Source organism: Panthera onca, chromosome A2 (genome assembly GCF_046562875.1).
Source record: "Panthera onca isolate mPanOnc1 chromosome A2, mPanOnc1 haplotype 2, whole genome shotgun sequence".
NCBI classification, from domain to species: Eukaryota; Metazoa; Chordata; class Mammalia; order Carnivora; family Felidae; genus Panthera; species Panthera onca.
Window position 1 is genome coordinate 9,786,060 of NC_138340.1, and position 11,565 is coordinate 9,797,624.

Sequence of the window (11,565 nt, forward strand, 5' to 3'; positions counted from 1 at the left end):
TTGAATTCTCCCTTATCTCTCCGCCACCCCCAAATGTCACCAGCTCAAGACCCTCGGGCCCCAGCCATCTCTGCCCAGCGTTTCCCTCGGGGTCACCCCCCACTGCCACCTGAGGTTGGGTTCAATAGGCCCTGGGCTTGGGGTACTCCTCATTATGACCCCCATCTAGATTCTTCCTAGAACAGCTCTCCCTGCCATTGCATCAGCCCTCCCTGAGAGTCACCCCTCCCTCCCGCCCCCATCCTAGGACATCCCTCAAGGTCACCTTTCCAGCTTTCTCTGTCCTGTGTGACTAAACTTGCGACCTTCCTCACAACAGGTGGGACAGGCATAGGGATCCTGGGAAGTCAGGAGTTCAGGGTGCAGGGACAGTAAATTCAAGCCCATCGGTCCTCCCCACCTGAAAAGCCAAAACTCCAGCGACAGGAGGAAGGGAGTAAATCACAAACTACCAGACCTTCAGGAATGAGGTAGGAGGCAGGTTTTATTTAATTGGACAGCAGCAACACACAGCACAGACCCTGCCCCGAGCTGAAGTATGCCCCTATCCCTGGGTGAAAGGGTACCCTGGGCCAGCCCTGACAGCCTAGGGGGCTTCTCTCTGCCTGGTCGCACTCAGGGTCCATCCCATCTGATACTGGACGGTCTCCGGTCTTGCACTAGCACGTGCACTGCAGGGCCACCGGCGGACTCAACAGGCCCATCTGTGTCCTTTCTGGGCCCACAAGGGACCTTGCTCCCTGCTCCACGTGCCCAGAGAGTGTGACAGCTCTCCCCACACCCCCAAAGTTAGGACGCCGCAGGGTTCAGGGAGAAGAGGCCAGGCACACTCAGGTCAGGCCAGCCTGGTTCCGGAAGCCGGAGTTGGCATTTAACGGTCTGGGGGCCCAGGGCAGCTTCCTCTTGAGTAACTGGCTGCTGGGAAGGAAGGTACAGGCCTGGCCCACGTCCCACCAGGCCTGGGAGAGAAAAGGCCAAGGCTCCAGGCTGGGAGGGTTACTGGGAGGGGATAGGGACCCAGATGGCTTCCCTCTCTAGTGGGAGGGCCACCCACCCACCTGCCCATTCTCCCTAGGAGTTCTGTCCAGCCTCAGCCGGAAGTAGGACTGTGCAGGGGGCAGGACCCCCAAGTACAGAGTTGGGGGAGGGCGCCTACAGCAGACAGCTGGGTCCACCCACCCCATTCCAGGCTATATTGCCCCTCCCCCAAGTCCCTCCGCCCAACACAGGTCTGGGTCTGGGTCCTCAGCTTTTCCCCTAGGAATCAGCCCACCCGAGGAAGGCAGGCTGCACAGGCTTCGAGGGGGCTCGACTCCTGTTCCTGCTGAACTGAGCCAGTCTGCACAAATCAACTGTGTTTCAGCTCAGTAGGCACGGGAGGCAGAGCCCAGGGAGGCCCGGACAGTGGGACAGGCAGGCGGCAGGGCCAGAGGAGGCGGGGTCCCGGGGGGCGGAACTTAGCCACTGTGAACACGACTTGGTGTGGACTCTGCTCACAAGCAGCTAAGCCCTGCTCCCCAGGCCAGACGCAGGCAGCAGGGGGCGGGGGGCCTCTCGGCCTCCCATCCCCGGCCCTATCCCCGGGCAGCGTCCTCAGCAGCGAAGGCGGTGGCGGCAGCCCCAGAGGCAGGGCTCAGGGTCGGTTGGAAATCCCTGGCAATGTGATTTGTGACAGGCAGCAAATCCCATCCCCAGGAACCCCAGCCGGCCATGGCACAGGGGTTGGGGGGCACCGGGTGGGACCGGAGGTTGGCACCTGAGGGTGGGGGGGAGAGAGAGCAAAGGAGGTAAATGAGATTTGAAGACATCTGTGCTCCACGTCCCCGCTGAGGCTTGGTAGGGAAGCCCTGTCCCCACACACGGCGGCAGCTGAAGGGAATGCTGGACCACCAGGCTGGACGCCCCCACCGCAGCCACACGCTCAGGCCCAGGCCTGGAGAGGTAGAGATGCTCCAAGGATCCCTCTGAGCTAAGAGGGCTGCAGGGACTTCCAGAGCCAGGTTCCCCCCCTTTTCCCGCCCCCCCCCCCCCAGTAAGCCCTGGGCAGGCTAAACGGGGCCATGAGGAGAGGAAGTCGATGGGGTGGCGGGCAGGCGGGTGAGGAAGTGATCTCACCCCAGCTGGCGCCACTTCCTAGAAGACTGAAGGGCAGGAGGAAACCACCAGGGCCTCTCCCCCCTCCCGTGGCCCCGTCTCCTCAGTGGCCAAGCCTTAGCCTGCACCCCATCAGAGCGGATGCCGACGGCGGGTACCCAGCTCTTCCCGTGGGCACACACATCCCCAGAGCACCGGACGCAGGCCCAAGGTGCAAATCTCCACTCTGCAGTTTCCCAAATGCCCTCCAAGCCTCAGTTTCCCCATCTGTATAACAGCCCAGGGCCTCAACCGCACAGCACAGGGAGGTTTCACCAAGAGCGTATGTCATTCACAAGCACCCGGCACCAGGACCGCCTTACACGATTGTCAGTGCTCAGTGCAAAATGAAATTGCGGGGTCCCTTCTTCACAACTTGCAAATTTCAAGACGCTGACAGAAGAGCATTAACCCAAGCTCAGGTCCTTCCGAGCAGGGGAGACCCCGTGAACTGCATGATCACAAGCCCATGAAGCCAGCCTGTGCGTCGTAAACGGAGCTCTCCTTAATGATAAGAGCCCTCTGGCCAGGAGACCCCAACTCTGGAGCCAGTTTGGGCAGCTCTGAACCCTGGTTCTGTAGCATCCTAGCTGGGTGACTCCTAGAAAGCCACTCAACCCCTCTGGGCCTCCCTTTCCCCATCCACAAAGCAGAGATAATGCCGTGGTAAGGATCTCACAAGTGGTACATGTAATTAGAATGGGGCCATGCTGTCATCATCAGGCAGAAACAGAAAAGACGGTGGCAGTGAAGATTCCAAACACTGGTGGGACCCTGGCACCCACATATGGTGGCGCCCGTCACTGGGAGACAGGTGTTAAGAGATGTCCTGCTCTGTTCCCCGACCCCTCCCATTCATACAGGCGCACGCGGGGGCACACACGCGTGCACACACACACACACACACACATACAGTGGCCACCGGCTTTCCCATCAGGCCCCAGCCCTGTCCCCTCAGGGTCTGGGGGCACCAACCGGGAGCAGACAAGGCCCTGCAGGGCGGCCGGCCTCCCTGGGCCGCCTCCGGAAGTGAGACAGCACATTCGTGTCCCAGGGACGAGAACGGGAAGGGCGGCCATTTGGCCAGGCCCGTTTCCTGTGGGGTTTCCCCTGCACAGAGCCCCAGGCCGGGGCCAAGGCCACTCCCCATCCCCAAAGGCACAAAAGGCCTGGGTCTCTCATGGATGGGGCGCTGCCGTGCAGGTGCCCAGGAGCCGGGACCCCTGTTACCAAAGGTGTGCCTCTCAGGCTCATGGGAGATGGGTGTCCAGGGAGGGCCAAGTCCTTGGCAGCTGGAGGCGTCGGGGGAAGATGGGCCCCTGGGCCGGAGGAGCAGAGCAGGCCCCAAGCCACACGGATGTATGTATGTATGCCTGAGTACAGGGCGTGGAGGCACGAGACACAAGCAGGCAGGCTTACTGTCACCACCCCCCAACCCCATGCTCCAAGAATGAATCAGGGGCAGCTTCCGCCGGGGGCGCCACCACCACCGCCCCCAAGCCTGGTCCCCAAATACTTTCCACCCTCTCGGAGCAGCTGGGATCGGAAAATACCAAGGGCTGCAGGCCCCGCCCTGCCCGCCACCGCCCGCCCTCCCAGCCTGTCACTAACGCTTTGCCTAATGGGCCTAGACTCTCCGCAGAGGCTCCCTGGGCCGGGCCCAGAGCCAGCCGCCAACCTGGGCTGCTCGGCCAAGTGCCGCCTGACCACCAGCCCCCCATCCGTTACCCTGATCCCAACACAGCAACCGTCAACAACCATCCCGATGGGCGACGCTCAGAGGCTGGCACCTGGGTGGAGGCAGGCAGGACAGTGGCAAGTGGGTGGGCCCCCACTGCCCACCCAGGGCTGGGGGGAGGGGGCAGGCCCAGGAAGGGGTGAGTAAGTGAGGACTGAATCACTTGTTATAAATAGGGGAACCGTGCAAGTCACATCCCAGCCCCCACTGTGCCCAGCCACACCACACCACACTCCAACCCCTGCCTTAAACTTCAATCCCCCCTAGGATCAGTCACGGAATTCCCAGGGCCCCCCCCCCCCCAACATCCACACCGAGAGCCCTTAACTGAGGGGCACACCCTATTGCCATGTTCACCTCTTGCCTTGTCCCCATACGTCCCCATCGTAGCCCTGGCCTGCCTTTTGCAGGGAGGCCGCCAGCCTCGAGGCGAATCACGGGCTTCTGGGCCTTGTCCTCCTTCCTCGGCACCCCCAGGACTCCCAGGCCCAAGGCTAAGGGGTCCCCAGGATCCTCAAGGCATTCTAAGGGCGTGGGTGACCACAGTCCTGGATGGTGATGCCAGACCCAGGCCAGGGGAAGGCCAAAGGTCTTCAAGTCTCAGAAGTCAGCTTCCTGGCCGCTCACCACCCAGGCCCCCCATCCCAGACCACCCAGGCCTGCTCTGCCCAGGGCCACAGCTCAGTGACCACACCCAGGGTGGCGCCAGCTCCAGCACCCTGGGGCAAGGCGCTGCTGGAGCGTGACTCAGCCGTGCCCAGCATGGCGGCGTCCTTCTCTGCCCAAGGATTCCCACACGCCTAAGCCCGCTGCCCTCCGTGTACGACCTCTCCGGCTGACCAGCCTTTTCCAACGCATCTCCTTGTCCACCCAGGACACCTGATGGCAGGAGGGAAGGTGGCCAGGGGGCCCCAAAAGGGATCTGAAGGCGAGCGCCCGCGACAAGGAAGGGAAATGCACTCTCTTCCGCTTGTTCTCTGGTGCTCCCCATTTACAGACGGAGAAACCGAGGCCCAGAGGAATTCGGGGCCGGGCCCAAGGTCATGCAGCAAATCTAAAGGAAAGCCAGGTCTGCTCCTGGCAGAAAGCGTATCCAGAGTGGAAAAGGGCTGGCCAGACAGCCCAGCGAGGGGCAGGAAGGTGTCTTTTTGCGACCACCCAGGGTTCCCAGCAGTATTCTTCACCGAAAACAGAGCCCCTCCGCTCAGCTTCCCAAGGTGAAGGGCACACTCTGAAAAAATGCTTTAAGGTATATCCAAGTGCCATCTGGGCCCATAGGAAGCAGGTCACCCCACTTACACCCACCCGGACCAGGATGCCAGTTACCCTGGGACTGCAGTAGCGACAGGGGCTGCTCAGCAGCTGCGGCCAGCGCAGAACATCTGGCCTCCACTTACACCAGGCAGAGGTCCGTACGGGGGCCCTGGCAGGACCCCTGGAGCATCCGCCTCCGAGATTTCTCTCCAGCGAGCAAGGGTCTGCAGAGACTTGGAGGCCGGGCTAGCACAGACAGGCCCGACCCCCCTGGACACGCCCTGTCACGCATGTGCTCCGCGTGCCAGCCCTGGGCTAGGCCGGCAGCTATTTTAGGGCCCCCTCTGGGCCCACAGACGAGGCCTGCCAGTGGGGGTCTCGAAGGAGCTCCCAGAGGACATCCTGCAAGGGCAGAGGGCAACGGGTGCCCTTCTGGGAGCTAGGACGGAGCTGGCACCAGGCCCCAGGGCCCGTGCCTTCCCAGGACGTGCCTTCCTGGGACTGCGGCGTGTGAACACATGCGCAGGGGCCGGCCCGGGCAGGGTGCGTGGGCGAGCGGACAGGGTGTGTCCCACATCACCTCGCCTCTAAGCCGGGGCACCTGTCGGGTACTGCCCTCCAGCTCCGGCGGGCATGGGAAGAGCTGCCAGAGGACAGCCTTCATGCCAGGGGTCCCACACCGCCCCCCAGCTTTAACCTCACACGGCACCCGTCATCATGAGCGAGCAGCTGGTTAGGACTGGGGCAGGAACGGGGCAGGTGACAGGAGAGCCAACTGCACCTTCAAGGCATTCGGGAGGCCACTGGGTCTGGCTGGGCCTGGCTGGGCTGAATAGGCAAGTCAGTGTAGGGCTGGGGGCTCTGGTGGCAGTCAAGTCCAGTGCTGGGGTCAGAGGTCAGTGTGGGGCTAGAATACAAGGTTCAGGTTTTAGTCAGGGGCCTGCAGCCCAAGGGCATGAGGACTGCGGGCCGCTCGCGGGGCACAGGACTGGGGAGTCATCCCTCCAGGAATCTCCCACACCTGGCCCCCTTCCTAAGCAACCCTGAATGAGCTCCTCTCTCCTGGGCCCGGAGGAGCCAAGAGGGAGGGGAGGGGTGCCCCAATCTCCACCAAGCTGGGGCTACACCTTGGGCCCCCAAGCCCATCTGCTCAATGGAAGGCCTTCCCTCCACTCGTTGGCCGACATGTCAAGAGCTTGAACCACCGTGTCACCCGCCATCCACGGAACTCTGGGAGACCCCCACCCACCCACTCCTCCAGCCCCATCCCCACCAAAGCCCTGAGAGGCACCCTAGGAGCCCAGGTACCCGTGTGTATCCATCCCTCCCCACCCCAGCCCGGGCATATGCCCTCCCCCTTCCCACCCTGCCGCTGACTCCCGGCCCACCTGGACCTGCCCCCGTGACTATGGGACCCGCCCTCCCCACCACGCTCTCAAGGGTCTCCGGTGGGGGGAGTGGCCAGGGGTCTCCTGGGGAGGGGGTAAATGTTGGGCTGCCCTTCCCCCGCTCCGTAGGGGGCGCCCCGGGACTCTGCCGCCACCGCCGCCGCCAGATGCACGATCCCCGCTGCACCCCCCCACACACACACACACAGCCACCGGCGGCGGGGCGGCGCCCTCCCCCTCTCCAAGCGCTGGGGACCCGCCGGGCGCACCCCCCCACTCCGCCCACGAGTCCGGCGCAGAAAAGTTGCCGCCGTCGCCGCGGCGCCGCCGCCTCCCTCCCGGTTCCCTCCCCGACTCACCCGCGGGGGAGGGGAGCCGGCACTCGGGGCTCCGGCCGCCGCCCCGGGCCCGGCGGCAGAGACGCGGGCGGGCGGCGGACCCGAGACGGGCCGGGGTCGGTCGCGGGCCCGGCTCCATCCCACTCACTGGCCGGCCCGCCGCGGGGCCGAATCGCTTTTAAAACCTTCCCGTCTCCTCCCCCCCGGGCCGGACAGGGGGCGGGCGCGGGGCGGGGCGGGCGCCGCCGTCATGTGCCCCCGGAGCCGGTCCGCCCCCACTTTCTCTCTCTGGTCCCCCAACTCAGCCCCAACTTTCTCCCTCCTTGTCCCGACTCCACCTGGGCCCCCGAACCCAGCCCAGCTTCCCCCCCTCCGGGTCCTGGACTCGAGAAGCAGCCCCAGATTTTAAGCTTAGGCTCTCCCTGCGGGAGGAAGGACAGAAGCAGGGGTCCTAATGCCCCTCGCACCCCCAAACCCCTCTTGGCAAAGTCCTGCCCCCGCGCAGGAAGAGAAACGCTGGAGGCCGTGGGCAGGGGGCAGGGGAGATGGGGAAGGGGGGGGGGGGGGGAGAAATGGCGCCAGACGGAGGACATACTTCTGCTGTGTATGTACCCTTCCTTGGGAGGCACGGGCCTGGGCGTCTGGCCTCCTGCCAAACACCAATCCCCACTTCCTCCAGTCCCTCAGTGCCTTCTCCAGCCCCAGGAAGTCCCTCCTTTTATCCCATCCAACCTTCTCCTGCTGCCATGGAAGCCTCCCACCCCAGTCCAGGGGGTCCCTGGATCAAGGTTGCCTCCGGCTCTGGCTTCCCAGCATCCCCATCCCCCACCCACCCAGGGGCTCTGGGAAACTCCCCAGCTACTGGAGTCTCCCTGGGATAGAGTCCCTCCCTGGATCCCTCCCTCCTTCCCTGCCTGCGTCTGTCCCACCACATCCTCCACCGGCCTCCCCTCCACCGGGAGAAACACGGAGGCATTGTTCCCCAGGACGGGGCCCTGCCTTGGGGCCTGGCCTTGTGCCCAGGTGGGGGGCCAGGAACAAAACTAACCAAAGGAGGGGCGGGGTGCCCTCTACCGCCAAGACAGCCTCCTTGGGCATGCCTAACTGCCACTTCACCCTCTCCAAGATGGGACAGAGGCCGATGGCGCCAGGTCGCCACCACGGCCACCCCTATGGTGCCATGGCGCGAGGGGTTCTGGAGCCAGAGGACCCTCCTCTGGCTGTGGAGACACACACACAGGCCTGTGTGGGCATTGCTTTGGGGGCCGTTTTTCTCCCCCCACTCCCAACATTTCCCAAGTCATATGATTGGGGGCGGGGGGGGGGGGTCAGATTGTTCACCACCCAACTCCTGGGAAGTAAGGGTAACGCTCGGGAGTGGGGACCCAGCAGTAGGCCCAGGCAGGGGACCATAGGGGCTGGCTGGATGCCTCTGGGTCACCTCGTACCCCAGAATTCCTCCTGAGTTCTCCATTTCCTCAGTTCAGCTCAGCCGGCTCCCACCTTGGATCTTAGTGGGAATTGGAAGAAGCCGGTGGAAGCCACACCTAGTTCCCATCCCATGGGACCCAGCCTGGGGGGTTCCTGGGTCTTTCTTCTCTGTGGGGCCCAAGGGGCAGGCTGGCCCAAGCTGCAGGATCTGGCAGGTTGGGGCAGGAGGGGGCAGAGCAGCCTGTGGGGCCCTGGGGGAAGATTTGGGGTGGCACAGAATTCCCCGACTCGGGGTGGGGCCCAGAGAGGGGTGGGGTACTTGCCACATGGCCTCCTGAGCAGCTAAGCACAGGGGAATGGCGTTCTCAGAATCCAGGGTCTCCCTGTGGACACACACACAGAGGCTTGTCATTTCAGAAACAGACCAACTAGAAAGTGACCAAATTACAACCGCCCCCCCCCCCACGCTGCGCCTCCAGAATGCTTCCTTCGGACCCCAGAACAAGCCTCCCATCCAGAACCATCCCTCGCCTGGCATTAGTCCAGTTGGGCACACATTTAGCAGAAATGCCTCCTCCATGCTGTCCTCCAGGGATATCTGTGCCAAGGCCCTTTATAACCCCAGACGACCCAGCTCACTAAGCTTGGAGGGACCTCAGGTGCCACCAGCTCTCCCTCTGGATCCCCCAGTGCTTGCCCCGTACGCCCTGGTCCTGAGTTGGCCAGTTTACCCAGGGACAGCAGCCAACAGGGATAGGAGTTCTCCAAACTAGCCAACAGATCCTTTGTCACGACAGGGAGGGATAGGGGGACAGGGCCAGGGTGAGGCCAGCTTAAGTGGTCAAGTGGCATAGGGATCACACACACGCCCGTCTGTTCGTTCTTCAAACATTCGCTGAGTGCCTGCTGTGTGCCAGGCACTGTTCTGGGCACCGGAGACCACAGCAGAGAACAAGCCAGAAAAAAAAGCTTTGCCCTCATGGGACTGACAGCTGTAGGGAACACACACACACAAAACAGATACGTATAAAGATATATTGTGTGTTGGGTGATCCATGCTAAGGGAAAATAGAAGGGGGCTGAGGAGGTGGGGGCCAGGTCAGGAAAGGCTGCATGAAGACCAGGTGACACTTGAACGAAGACTTCCAAGAGGTGAAGGAGGAGCCGTCCGGACATCTGGAGGAGAAGTTCAAGGTGGAGGGAACAGCCAGTGCAAAGGTCCCGAGGCAGAAACATGCCTGGGGTATTTGAGAAACAATGAGGAAAACAGTGTGATGGACGGACGAGGGGAGCAGGGTGGAAGAACTGAATTTCAAATCTTTGCTCCCCAACTTTCTGGCTGAATATCGTTGGCCAAGTGATCACACCTCTCTGAACCTCAGTTTCCTTATATTGAAAACATGCAGTTTGCAGTTACGCCAAGGCTCTGAGATGAGATGAGGAATGTCCCGGCCCAGGGCCCAGGATGGGGTAAAAGTTGGATAAGCGAGTGCCCGGAGGTACACCAGGTACATGCAGTCCTGTGGGCCCGGGACGGGGGTGCTGGGTCAAGGGACCCTGACAGACCCAGCCGCCCCATAGGTCACCCCAGCTCACACGCACGGCTGCCTGCCGGGCCCCATGGCAACGCTGCACACAGAGACATCAAACAGGCCCTGCCGAGGAAGTCCCACGTCACTGTGGTTAGGGTGGCTCCTCCCAGCCCAGCCCCCCTGGCGCGCGCGTGTGCTCCTCCGTGCCAGTCAGGGCCCCTGCCTCCCATCGCCCTAGTGACGGGCTGTGTTGTGGACGGAGCAGGGATCCCACCACCTGCCCCCTCCCTAGCCAGTTCCAGCCATTCCCCACATCCGGGGAACGACGTTACGAGGTGGCCCCAGTTCACTGCCACGAACCCTTCCACTGAGCCACCCTCGGCCCGGGTGACAGCACCAGGGAAGCCCTTGCCTACCCACCTACGGTTGAGAGAAGCTGAGGCCCCAGGGATCTGTGGGGACCCCCACCCCCTCCCCCCAGCCTGGCGCCTGAAATCCCTAGGGCAGCGTCTGGGTGTTGCTCAGGGGCACTGGAGGGGTGAGTCAGACAGGAATAGCCCCCAGGCCTGGCCCAGCCCCCACCCGAGGACTGACTCACCACCCACCCAGCACCGGATGACATCAGGGCCTGGCCTGCCACCCTCACCTGGCACCGCGCCAGAATGGGGGCGCCCGAGAAGTGTCACATCTGGCTGCCCTCTCCCCTCAGACCGGGACCTGGCAGGCGCAGGGTTAAGGAGGGGCCCTCCTGGGGGTCTCCCCCCTAATCCCATCCCCCCTTTCCCGGGGATTTCGGGCCCCAGCCCCTCTGACGTCACTGGGGGTTGCTATGGCAACTGGCCGAAGTTCCCAAATAAAATTACCGCGGGCGGGTTAAGTTTCCTAGGAGGCAGCCGACGGGTAAACAATGGCGGTGGCAGGCGGGGCCGATGAGGGGCCGTCTCCCCCCCCCCACCCTCTGCTGGGACTCGGGGGGTCCCCACGTCGGGGAGCAGCGTCCCCCCTCCCGCCCGGGACCCGAGAGCCTGTGAGCACGGAAGGCACCGGCGCACAGATGGGGGACAGCAAGGCCGCCACCGAGATGAGCGGGGCGCGGGGGGGAGGGGGGTGGGGGTGAGAGGGGACCTCGGACACGAGGCTAGGGCGGCGGGGAACAAAGAGGGGACCTGAGGCCTGGGATCCGCCCCCCGCAGACCCCGCCCCCCCCCCCCCCCCCCCCGACCCCGGCCGGCCGCCAGTCCAGCTGTGGCTGCTCCCAGCTGCCTGGCTCCCCACATCTGGCGGGCCGCGCGCTCACTTCCTGTCGCCCCGGCTGCCTGGAGGGAGGTAAAAATAACCCTCCCCCTCCCCCTGCCGGCGGGCGCAGACGGCGGATCCTCCCGGCCTGGAGGAGGGCGAGGCCGAGCCGCAGCCGGGGAGCGGAGCCCCCCTGAGGCCGCCTCCCGCCCCTCCCACTGCCTCGGTGTCCTGGGAGGAGGGGCGCCGGGGGGTGGCACGGATCCCGGGCCGCGGGACGGGGCTGAGGATCCCGTTGCTTTAGGGCCACCAGGAACCAGGGGAACCTTCGTGTCCAAGCCCCATCCCCCCGCCCGTGGAGGAGGGGGGTGTGCCAGCTCCAACCCGCTGGTGGACTGCGACCAACGTGCCCGGGTTCCAGTCGGGGGTCACTCGCTCACTGTATAGGCAAGTCACCGAAAGCTCTCTGAGCCTCCGTTTCCCTGTCTGTAAAATGGGATAACAGTGTTCACCTC

At 63.8% G+C, this 11,565-nt stretch overlaps 2 long non-coding RNA genes across 2 annotated transcripts; both read right to left on the minus strand.

Moving 5' to 3' along the window:
- Window positions 1-466: 466 nt before the first annotated feature.
- Window positions 467-7,231, minus strand: LOC132678279 (uncharacterized). Its single transcript, XR_009609540.3, has 2 exons — window positions 5,907-7,231; window positions 467-1,756 (listed from the first exon to the last, which is right to left on the minus strand). It is a non-coding gene; the product is annotated as an uncharacterized LOC132678279 (long non-coding RNA).
- A 2,072-nt stretch (window positions 7,232-9,303) lies between these two features.
- LOC144614174 (uncharacterized) lies at window positions 9,304-10,808 on the minus strand. Its single transcript, XR_013551759.2, has 2 exons — window positions 10,461-10,808; window positions 9,304-9,520 (listed from the first exon to the last, which is right to left on the minus strand). It is a non-coding gene; the product is annotated as an uncharacterized LOC144614174 (long non-coding RNA).
- Between the last annotated feature and the right edge of the window lie 757 nt (window positions 10,809-11,565).